The following is a 9550-nucleotide window of genomic DNA, read 5'->3' as shown; positions in this document are numbered from 1 at the left end:
TACCTGCTTTGTTCCCAAGATTTTATGGATGAGAACACCTGATTGAGACACAGAGTGTGTAGTCATCTTGCCTGCCATGACTCCTTAGGACACCTTGAGCTCTGGGGATGGCAAGAGCAAAGGCTTGGGGTGGAGGCCAAGCACCTGGCTTCTTAATTTGATTCACCTGTTACAGACAAACCAGTTAATCTAGTCTCTTTCTCCATACACAAGTATAGAAATAAAATTTCATTTACCTTGCTTCTTTTCAAATGAATGCCATCTTCCTTTGGTGTTTCATCTAAATTTAGCAAAAATAAATGCATTTATGTGGCTCAGTGGTGCTACGGTTTATAGTTTTAACTGTCACACAAGAGTAAAATATCATCTCAAACATACATTTACCTTCAAAATGCAATTTCTTACCCATGGATACCACCCTCAGTAGACACTGTCAATGCTAATGTCACTGTGTGTCTTTCTCTACTTCTTTCCTAAAATGGAACTGCTTGCCGGACTCCTGGAGCCGAGATGAAAACGTAGCATTATTTTACCCAAGATTGTAAATGCCTGGCAGTATTGATCCAGCCCACCGCCTGCCCAGAAGGATGCTCGCAGACAATCTAATAAAAGCTGCTGAATAATAAACAGTGGGAGCCCACCAATTCTAAAAAAATGTAGATTGACAGGAATAATCCCCTCCTTGGAAAAAGCAGGCCAGTGGGCACTTCCCATCAGCCCATTACTGCCCACACCAATAGAAGACGATGGATTATTGCAACTCCAGGCTCTAAGAGAAATTGCTTTCCTAAATTTGACCTCCAACAATAGACATAAAATATGGACCATGTGTAATGAAGGAATTACAGCCCAAACAACCTCAACTCTCCGAGGCAGAGGTTAGAAGGTTGATGCTCACTGGTTCCAAAGGGATGGAAATGGGATGACCTTTTACCTTGAAAATGGCCACTGTAAAGGAAAAGACAGGGAGGTCAGATATCAGAGAGTAAGGAGTATATGGAGCCTCAGTCTTGTCAGCAGTGTCAGGTGGAACAAGCCAGGAAAGCAGCAACATAGCCATGAGGACACCACAGAGAGAGGAGAGACTGGGCTACTATGGGTGAGAAATAGGACACAAAGCCTTTCAAAACATGTAACTGTAGATAGAAGACAAAGGATTTGGAAAGGAAGACATGGTTTATTTGGTTCTGACATGCGGCTTCTGTGGTTTTTTAAAGGATTTATTTATTTTTATGTGTATATGTGAGTGTCTTTATGTATGTACATGCACCATGTGCATGCAGGTGCCTGCAGTGGCCAGAAGAGGGCACTGAATCCCCTGGAACTAGAGTTACAGATGTTGTGAGCTGGCACGTGGGTGCTGAGAACTGAACCCTAATCCTCTGCTAGGGTAATATGTGTTCATAAGTGCTGAGCCAGCGCTCCAGTATCAACACAGGTGTTTTTACTACTTAATTCCGAGTCAAGGGTGCTTCTTTCTTCTCTCTGCACAGTACCATCTCTTCAAAACTGGTTCTTTTGACAGAAAAATACATTATATAAACAATTTCTAAAGCTCAGCAAAATTTCTATGGTATATAGCCTGCATTTTAATCTTAAAAACAACAAAACCTCTGACAGCAGTGGAACATACTGGGTGGTTATAAGCAGAATTTAAAGAAGGATGGTGCTTCAGAGTAAAGATTTCAGCTGAAAACAGAGGGCTTCTTGGAAGGAGAGTGATGCACAATGCTAAGGATGATACTGAGCAGATGAGCAGCAGGGGATGAGTCTGAGCAGTGGGAAGATGGAGGCTCTGCTGCCCTGGGCCTTCTGGCTCTGGTCTCAGAGTCTTTGGGTCTGCCTGACTTCAGTTTCTGCTGTAATTGGTGTTTGGGAAAAGGCAAGTCTGCCCTAATGAATAAAGAATGAATTGCCATACTCCTCTTCCATCTCAAAACGAAGCTGCTTTCATCTGGCGCTCTCCAGCCATCTTTCTCAGGCCACTGTCTTGTTTAGCAAAATCAGTATTAATGCATACTCTACATAGAATTAAACCTGAATAAAAAGGGGAAACGATTAATAGCCATTGCAGTTAGGAAGCCTTCTTCAACTTGATATAAGAAAGAAAAATGACAGAGTAATTCGCCACCAGCAATTCCTAAGTCATGTGATTTTTTTTGAAACAGATCAATGTTGGTTGCCAAGCAACACACACATCAAAAAAAAAAAAAGAGAGAAAAAGAAAAAGGAAAAAAGGAGGAAAGCATTGTTACATTGTGATAAATATTTTTAGAAAACCCATAGATTTGACACATATTATCCCGATAGTTACTCTGAAGATCTACGTTACCTTAAAGGAAGATCAGCCTCATTAACTGAGAAGACTTTTTGTGAACAGTAGGCAAACCCATCTGGTAAATGAACAGTCAAATGGAGCAAGAGTTGAAAATCACAGCTGCCGTCTTGGAATGCTTTGTTAATGACGTGTGTGTTTATTAATGAGTTTATCGCCTTTATGTCATGCTGATGTCACCATCAAATATTAATGTATTTTATAACAATATCTATTGATATAACTGGTCTACTTCCCTGTAGATGTCACCATGAATAATACTTCTGAAAATATTAAAATCAATAATGAGAATATTAGGGGGGCATTTTAGTATGTCAGTGAAATGAATTCTACTTTAAATGTCCCATGTAACATAAACCAAGTAAACACATCAAGTTATCATTTTAAATACCTAAATACATAGATCACTGATGTGTGTCTTATCACATAGAAGAATACATTGTCAGAAATAATAGATGAAATCCACCTAATAAACAGGGGCTCTGAGGACTCTGCTTTAAAGTCAAGAGCCCTCTGATTGTTGGAATTAATAAGCATTTGCTTCTCTTAACATGACAGAAGATCAGAAGGCAAGTGCGGTGTAAGTGGCTCAAATAAATCCTAAATTCGTTTACCCTTGGCTAGGACAGCCGCAGCTTCTGCCTCCCCTCCCTCCACAGCAAGCTTGTACTCAGGAGATGTTTTTTTCCTAACTCCACATTCCTTTCGAGCAGGATTGGATGGTGTCCATGTGAACAAGAGCCTTTCCTGGAGAATACCAAGGCAGAAGTTCACCGGCTTCTGGGGCTGTGAGAAGAGGCGCCGGTCAGGGCAGCTGGGAGGCTGGCTGTACTGTACCAATCAATACAGGACTTCAACCTACTGTTTCACAGAATTTAAAGAGAGAAACACGGCAGGCTTCCTAAACCAAGGAAAGATACAGGCCCATCGGATTCTGGTATCTCTGAGATACCAGATGTCAGAGTATCTCTGCCATGTCCCTTAACTGCTTTCCTAAATCAGGCTGGCTGGAGAAGGCTTCAGGAAGCCTTGGGCCTACACAGAGGCTTCCTCCCTGCTGAGTCTTCCCGTAACATTTTAACTGCTCATCCTTGGGCTAATGTAAGGGTGGGTATCCCAAGCCTAAACAGTTCTTCAGATAAAGACTGAGACTATCAAAGGATAATGACCAGACTTGTGCTCTTCCTGAATTATATCCAACAAGTTCTAGAAGGACTTCCAATGCCACCCATAACTACAGCACTCAACAGTAACCTTCTGGTTCTTTTGTTAGAAGGAAGGCAGCTACCACAGCCCTCTTGGCTTCACTGTAGCTGCCACCGCGACTGTGCAAGGCTCTCTAAGCCCTTCAAAGGGATTCCTCTTCTGTCAAGACCAGCTCCAGGCCTAATTCCATCTTCAAGAGGTGCAAGCAAGTAAGTGTGGGCCAGACTTATGCCTCACCCATGAACCCACAGCCACCTCTTAAGACTGTCAGAGTTAAGGGCTCCATGCTTATGTATGTGGAAGCTTCTAGAAAGATTCCAAATAGAAGCCACCCTGATCTGTGCCCTCTTGAAGAACATGCTGTGTTGTTTTGCTTTATTTTCAAGTTTGCAAATGGTGACTGTTTTATCAGTAGAATTTTTGCTAGGAGGTTACTGATTTATAAATCTTGTTTGAGGCAAGAGTGATGATTGTTTTGTTTTCTAGGGATTTTTTTTGTAATGTCTAATAAAGTGTAAATGCTATGTAAATTCTGTGTTGGCAGGAAAATGTGAGGACTGTCATTCGTAGATTACTGCTTGCATGGCTTAAAGGGTGCTGCTTACTCTGAAAATTGTAAAAACCACAAAGATAATTCACTGGAAAAGTCTAGAACAGTATCTAAGGAGAGCTCTGCACATACAAAGGTGGGACTAGGGCTGAGACCAAGCGTCAGTAGTAGGCCTACTGCCCTCGTGCCAGTAGGTGTCTGCTGGACACTCAAGGCAGGACCCATACAAACCACAAAATGCCCCTAACCCTCTACTAACTGACTAAGTGAAAATCGAACGTTATCAGGAGCAATGAACTGGGATGATTTCCAGTTATCACAACTCTTAGAAGGAAAGCTTGGAAATATCTCAAGTACAATTGTTCTTATTAAATAAATGCTCCTTTAGAGTAACCATTCCAAAAATTACATTTTACACGATGGCAATGTGGAGAGCTAATGTAAATGATGAAACAGAGACCAGTGAAAACCACAGAATTCAAACATGCAGCCAAACAGCCACTGAATCTACAACTTACACTACAGGAAGAAGATTTGCCATTGTGCTATGTGCTTTTGCTCGTTTCATTCTGATTAAATCAGAGATAACAGAAGGACACACAGAACAAAGCAGATTGCTAGAAAACATGATACTGGGAAGACCATCCAATCAAAGGTCAAGCAGGAGCCAATGTTCCACGGCTGGGTACACAGGAGGAAGAGGGGGAAATGGGAACACAGTTGCTTTTACAAAGAAACTAATGTTGCATCCATCCAGAAGGATATCACCACTGCAGAAGGATTATATGACAGAATCAAGAACAAGAAAGGCTAGTTTGTAAAGAAAAGGATTATAGTTTCTTTTTTTTTTTTTTTTTCATGGTGGATGTGTGTATTCCAATTTCTGCATACTAAAGTAGCGGGAATCATTTCTGTATTCCATAAGAGTTCAATAAGTGGTGTTCCTTTTGGGCACTGATTGTGAGAGTTGGGATTCCTTTGCATTTCACTGAGGAAAAACTAGGAGGAAAAACTAAGGATGCATGGCTAAACCAGAACTTTCCAGTTAACTTTACTCTGCAAAGATGCAGAAGGGGCCCATTCAAAAAGTGCTATCCCCGCATAGATCTCAAAGTCATCTCCTCTCTGGCTGGTGTGGCATAAAACTGTCCTCCAAACGTCAAGCTTGGTTGTACCCGCTTGCCCAGGATCATCAAAAATAAACATGACTGTTGACACTCTGCAAGTTGACACTCCGCAAGAAAGGAGGGGCGGGAAGAGTCAGCTACGCCTCCCAACCAATCGAGTTGCACCACGGGGTGGGACTAAGGGCACCTAAGCGGAAATCACTAGGAGTCTTGCTCTCTTATCATTTTGTGCGGCTGCAGGAGGTCACAAGATCCATGCTTGGGTGTGGACTTTCCAGCCGGGCAAATCGGGAGCGGGGGTTGCCCACTCTTTGTAAGTAATCCCTCACCCATTGCTCTCTTTAAAAAGCCTAGTAACCTCGCTAGGATTTTACAAACCGCAGCTTGAAGAATTCGTACCTCATTTTGTTGTAGGACCAAGGGAGGAGAGGGCTGGACGACATTTTTTTGCCTCCCAGAAGGAATATTAGCAACGGCTCGTTTCTTAAAAAATCTATCAATCGCCTAATTCGTCCATGATCACCTTCACCTCCATCTCCCTCTCCCATTCACCTGTTTATCAGCTGGTCTCTGTGGGGATCTTAATTTCTGCAGACATACCAGTTTAGTTATGGGAAAGTTAGAAATCCCCTGTGCAGAATGATATTCTGTTAAACACAAAATAGATGTTGTTATTAAAAGACAATCCAGGGCCTGGAGAGATGGCTCAGCAGTTAAGAGCACCAGCTGCTCTCACAGAGGACCTGGGTTCAGTTCCCAACACCTACTTGGCAGTAAACAACCATCTGTAACTCCAGTTCCAGAGGATCCAATGCCTCTTCTGGCCTCTGTAGACATTGCATGCATGGGTACACTTACATACACATAAAATAAAAATAAATAAATAAATAACACTTTAAGGACAATCCGAACACTAAAGTTGTTTCAACAATGTTGCAATTCTGACAGTGACGTTCACAAGAATTTTTATTTTGCTGTTTTGAAACCTCCTCAAAAATTTCAAAGGAACTTATGTTTGTTTGGCCAAAACATTTGACATTTACTCTATTGGCCAGGGCACTAAATTCTCTCTAGATAAATCCTGCTGATCTGACTTTTCCCATGAAAATCTGTAGAGTGAACTTCTAGTTTATTATGCCTACTTGAAAAGGGTAATTTAATAAGGCATCAGTACAAATACTTAATTGTGCAATGGCTATCGACAATGCCTTTAAACAGTTGCATATTTGCCAGATTTAGCTAATGGAAGTAGAATTGCCACTTAATGTCTCAGCTTGCACGGGTGGAAAATAAATTGCCTCTGACATTCCTTTGGCTTTTAAAGGACATACTTAGATAATATTTACAGTCAAATTGATCTATTGTTGCCTTTATGTTTTCTTGGGTTAAAAACGGGGGATAAAATGGGTTATAAAGGCTAATATTTCATGTGTCTGCTGTTCGGAAAGCATTTGCCCACTCATGGGCATTTAGAGGGTATCTAAGCAAAATCTAAAGGTCTGGGAGGAGAGTGGACACTTCGATAAAGTGATGTCTCCAAGATCCAAAAGGGGAGCAGTCTGTTTCCACTGAGACCCTGTAGAGAGAACTTGCATTGTTCACACAGCTGATGCACTAAGTATCTTCTCTAGTTGCGACTAGGAAGAAGGACAGAGCAGAGGAGACCCAACAATACTGCACCTAATCCTTGTCAGATAGTATTCCAGATACATTGTATCACCTCATTCACTGGTGAAAACCACATGCTGAATTAAAGTATTGTCAGTCAGTGCTGGTTATCCTAAGAGATGATAACTGGGAGCAAGTACAGGGTGATGCTCCTGTGCACTGTAATGTTCGATTTCCTGACAGACTGCTGGTGTCTATTCATGCATGTGTTATGCTTGTCTAGTTATTTTCTGATGGTTCTAGAAGGTAGAAGCCCTAGATCAGTGTACAAGCTTGATCCTGGCTAGAGCTCTCTCTTGAATCCCAAATGGCCACATTCTACTGGGCTCTCATGGGAGAAAAAGAAAAGAGGTTGGGAAGATTTTCTCTTTTTTATAAGACCAGAAGTCTATCAGATTAGGACTGCATCTTATGGCCTCATTAAGCCTTTACTATTCCCTAGAAGCTCTGTCTCCAACAATAACCACATTGGGGGTTAAGACTACAACATGTGAATGGGAAAGGGGCAGAAAACTGAGTCCATACCACCACCTGTCTCACCAAAACTGCTATCTGATTTTTTTTTAATGTAGGCACTCAGAGCTATAAACTGCTATCTATAGAATATGACCATTAGGCCTTATACTTAATGAAGCTTTCTGATCCTACCATGTCCAGGGACAATCACTGGTCTTATGATGGTAATGATAATGGTGAAGATGATGATGGTGGTGGTGGTGGTGATGGTGATGATGGTGGTGATAGTGATGGTGATCGTGGTGGTGGTGGTGGTGGTGATATCAGTGATAATAATGATGATGATGATAATGGTTACATAAGGCCACTTTTCATGCTAGTATTTAATGTACATCCCACAGATTCTTCCTATTTCCTTTTTCTCTCCTTCTGTCTCCCTCCCATCAGTCTTCTTTGTTCTCCAACTTTGCTTTTACTTTCGTGTGTGTGTGTGTATGATTTTACATATCTATACAGTCTAGGACCCACAAATGGGAGAACACATGGAATATTTGTCTTTCTGAAACTGACTTAATTCACACATGATCATCTCTGATGGTTCTAATTTTTTTGTTATATCATAGGTTATGTCCAACTCTTCCAACAGTCTACATAAATGGAATGTGCCAGATACTCTTGGACTTAAGGATATGTGCTTGAGACTTACCCACACTAAACCTATGTGCTTGTTCTTTTTCATTGGTGAGTAGTCTTTCGTTGTTTGCATGTGTTCACCATTTCCCTCCTTTCTATGTCATTAATGGATGTGTGTGCCAGTTCCAGTTTGTAGCAATGATGAATAAGACTTCTAAGAAAGTTCTCATACAAATCTTTTAGTAGATGTGTCTGTTCATCTTGGATGAATACCTAGGTGCGAAATCTCTGGGTCATGGGTTGGTTATGGTGTTTATTATCTGGATTTTAATATGATTTATGGTGTGATCAAGACAAAGGACTTACAGATTATAATGGTGTATTTAGGTAAAGTGTATCTGAAAAAATTAGCTTTTCTCAAAATAGTAATCAGAATCAAAATCAACTAGAAAAAAAAGGATTTTTAATGGTATATTTAATGGTATGACCCTGGTCCTAGGCCTTTGCGAAATCATTTTTATCAGAAATGTATAGTAAAATATATTGGGTGTATTCAACAAACAGAAGACTCAACAAATCTACAACAGACTAAAAGAAATTGCTAATTCAGTAAGTCCCTAAGCACAGTGCTCAGTGAGCATGCTGTGAACTCTCACCCACAGCCCTCTACAGTGCTGCCCTGTTTGTACAACGTCCTTCCTGAGAGCCAGTGCAACTGGTAGCACACCGTAGCCTGTCCCTCTGGCATGGAAATTTTTTAAAATACCATGTGTAGTTAGACTTGTAGGAAGTATATCAAAGTTGCTAATAGTCCTCTGTTTTCTGAAACAAGCTCTATCTAGAATATTATGTCTAACTTAGGACATCTTGCCCAAGGAGAAACATCAGCAAATTATGGTGCATCTGGAAGAGAAAAGACTCCAGAATAAAGAAGAAACAGAGAACTAATTTATGTAAGAATTGAGAGATCCAGGATATGCCTCCTTCCAACTCCTGCTCCATTTCATGGGTCCAGCGTTTTGCCCCACCAATACCAGCTTGCTGCCCCTGAGAAGACCCCTGCAGCCACATCACCTGGAATCCTTAGTCCTTACCTGTCCTTCCAACCTTTTTCCATCATCCTTGGAATACACAACAGAGAGATGACATGCAAACACGGAGGATGAAAATGGACAGGTTGGGTCATTGAAGGGTTGCATGAATTTATTGTATTCACAAGGAAATGCTATGATTATATTAAATATAAACTTTCATTTCTTTGACTCCGGGGGAAAATAATTTCATTTTAAATATCAATTATATTTCAATTCTGTGAGATCTTAATGAGTTAACACTTACTAAAGTGATTTTTAAAGCATTTTATATTAAAAGGTATCTACATAAAAGGGAAAACATCACAGAATTTATTTTTTAAAATATTTTGTTATTTTTATTTTATGTGTATGCATGTATTGCCTGCATGTAGGTAAGTGCACCCGTGTCATGCAATGCCCACAGAGGACAGAAGAGGCTGTCAGATTGGAGTTACAGACAATTGTTAGCTGCCATGTGAGTGCTGGGATTCGAACCCAGATC

The 9550-nt window shown here is 40.8% G+C and overlaps 1 long non-coding RNA gene across 2 annotated transcripts; it reads left to right on the top strand.

Moving 5' to 3' along the window:
- Window positions 1-5443: 5443 nt before the first annotated feature.
- LOC115069740 lies at window positions 5444-9237 on the top strand. Of its 2 annotated transcripts, none has more exons than XR_003848976.1 (3): window positions 5444-5531; window positions 7966-8083; window positions 8852-9237. It is a non-coding gene; the product is annotated as an uncharacterized LOC115069740 (long non-coding RNA). The 2 variants fall into 2 exon arrangements; XR_003848977.1 differs by having other exon boundaries at window positions 8837-9237.
- Window positions 9238-9550: the final 313 nt, after the last annotated feature.

Source organism: Nannospalax galili, unplaced genomic scaffold (genome assembly GCF_000622305.1).
Source record: "Nannospalax galili isolate Female #2095 unplaced genomic scaffold, S.galili_v1.0 scaffold213, whole genome shotgun sequence".
In the NCBI taxonomy this organism is placed as follows: Eukaryota; Metazoa; Chordata; class Mammalia; order Rodentia; family Spalacidae; genus Nannospalax; species Nannospalax galili.
This window is presented reverse-complemented; position numbering and strand designations above follow the sequence as displayed.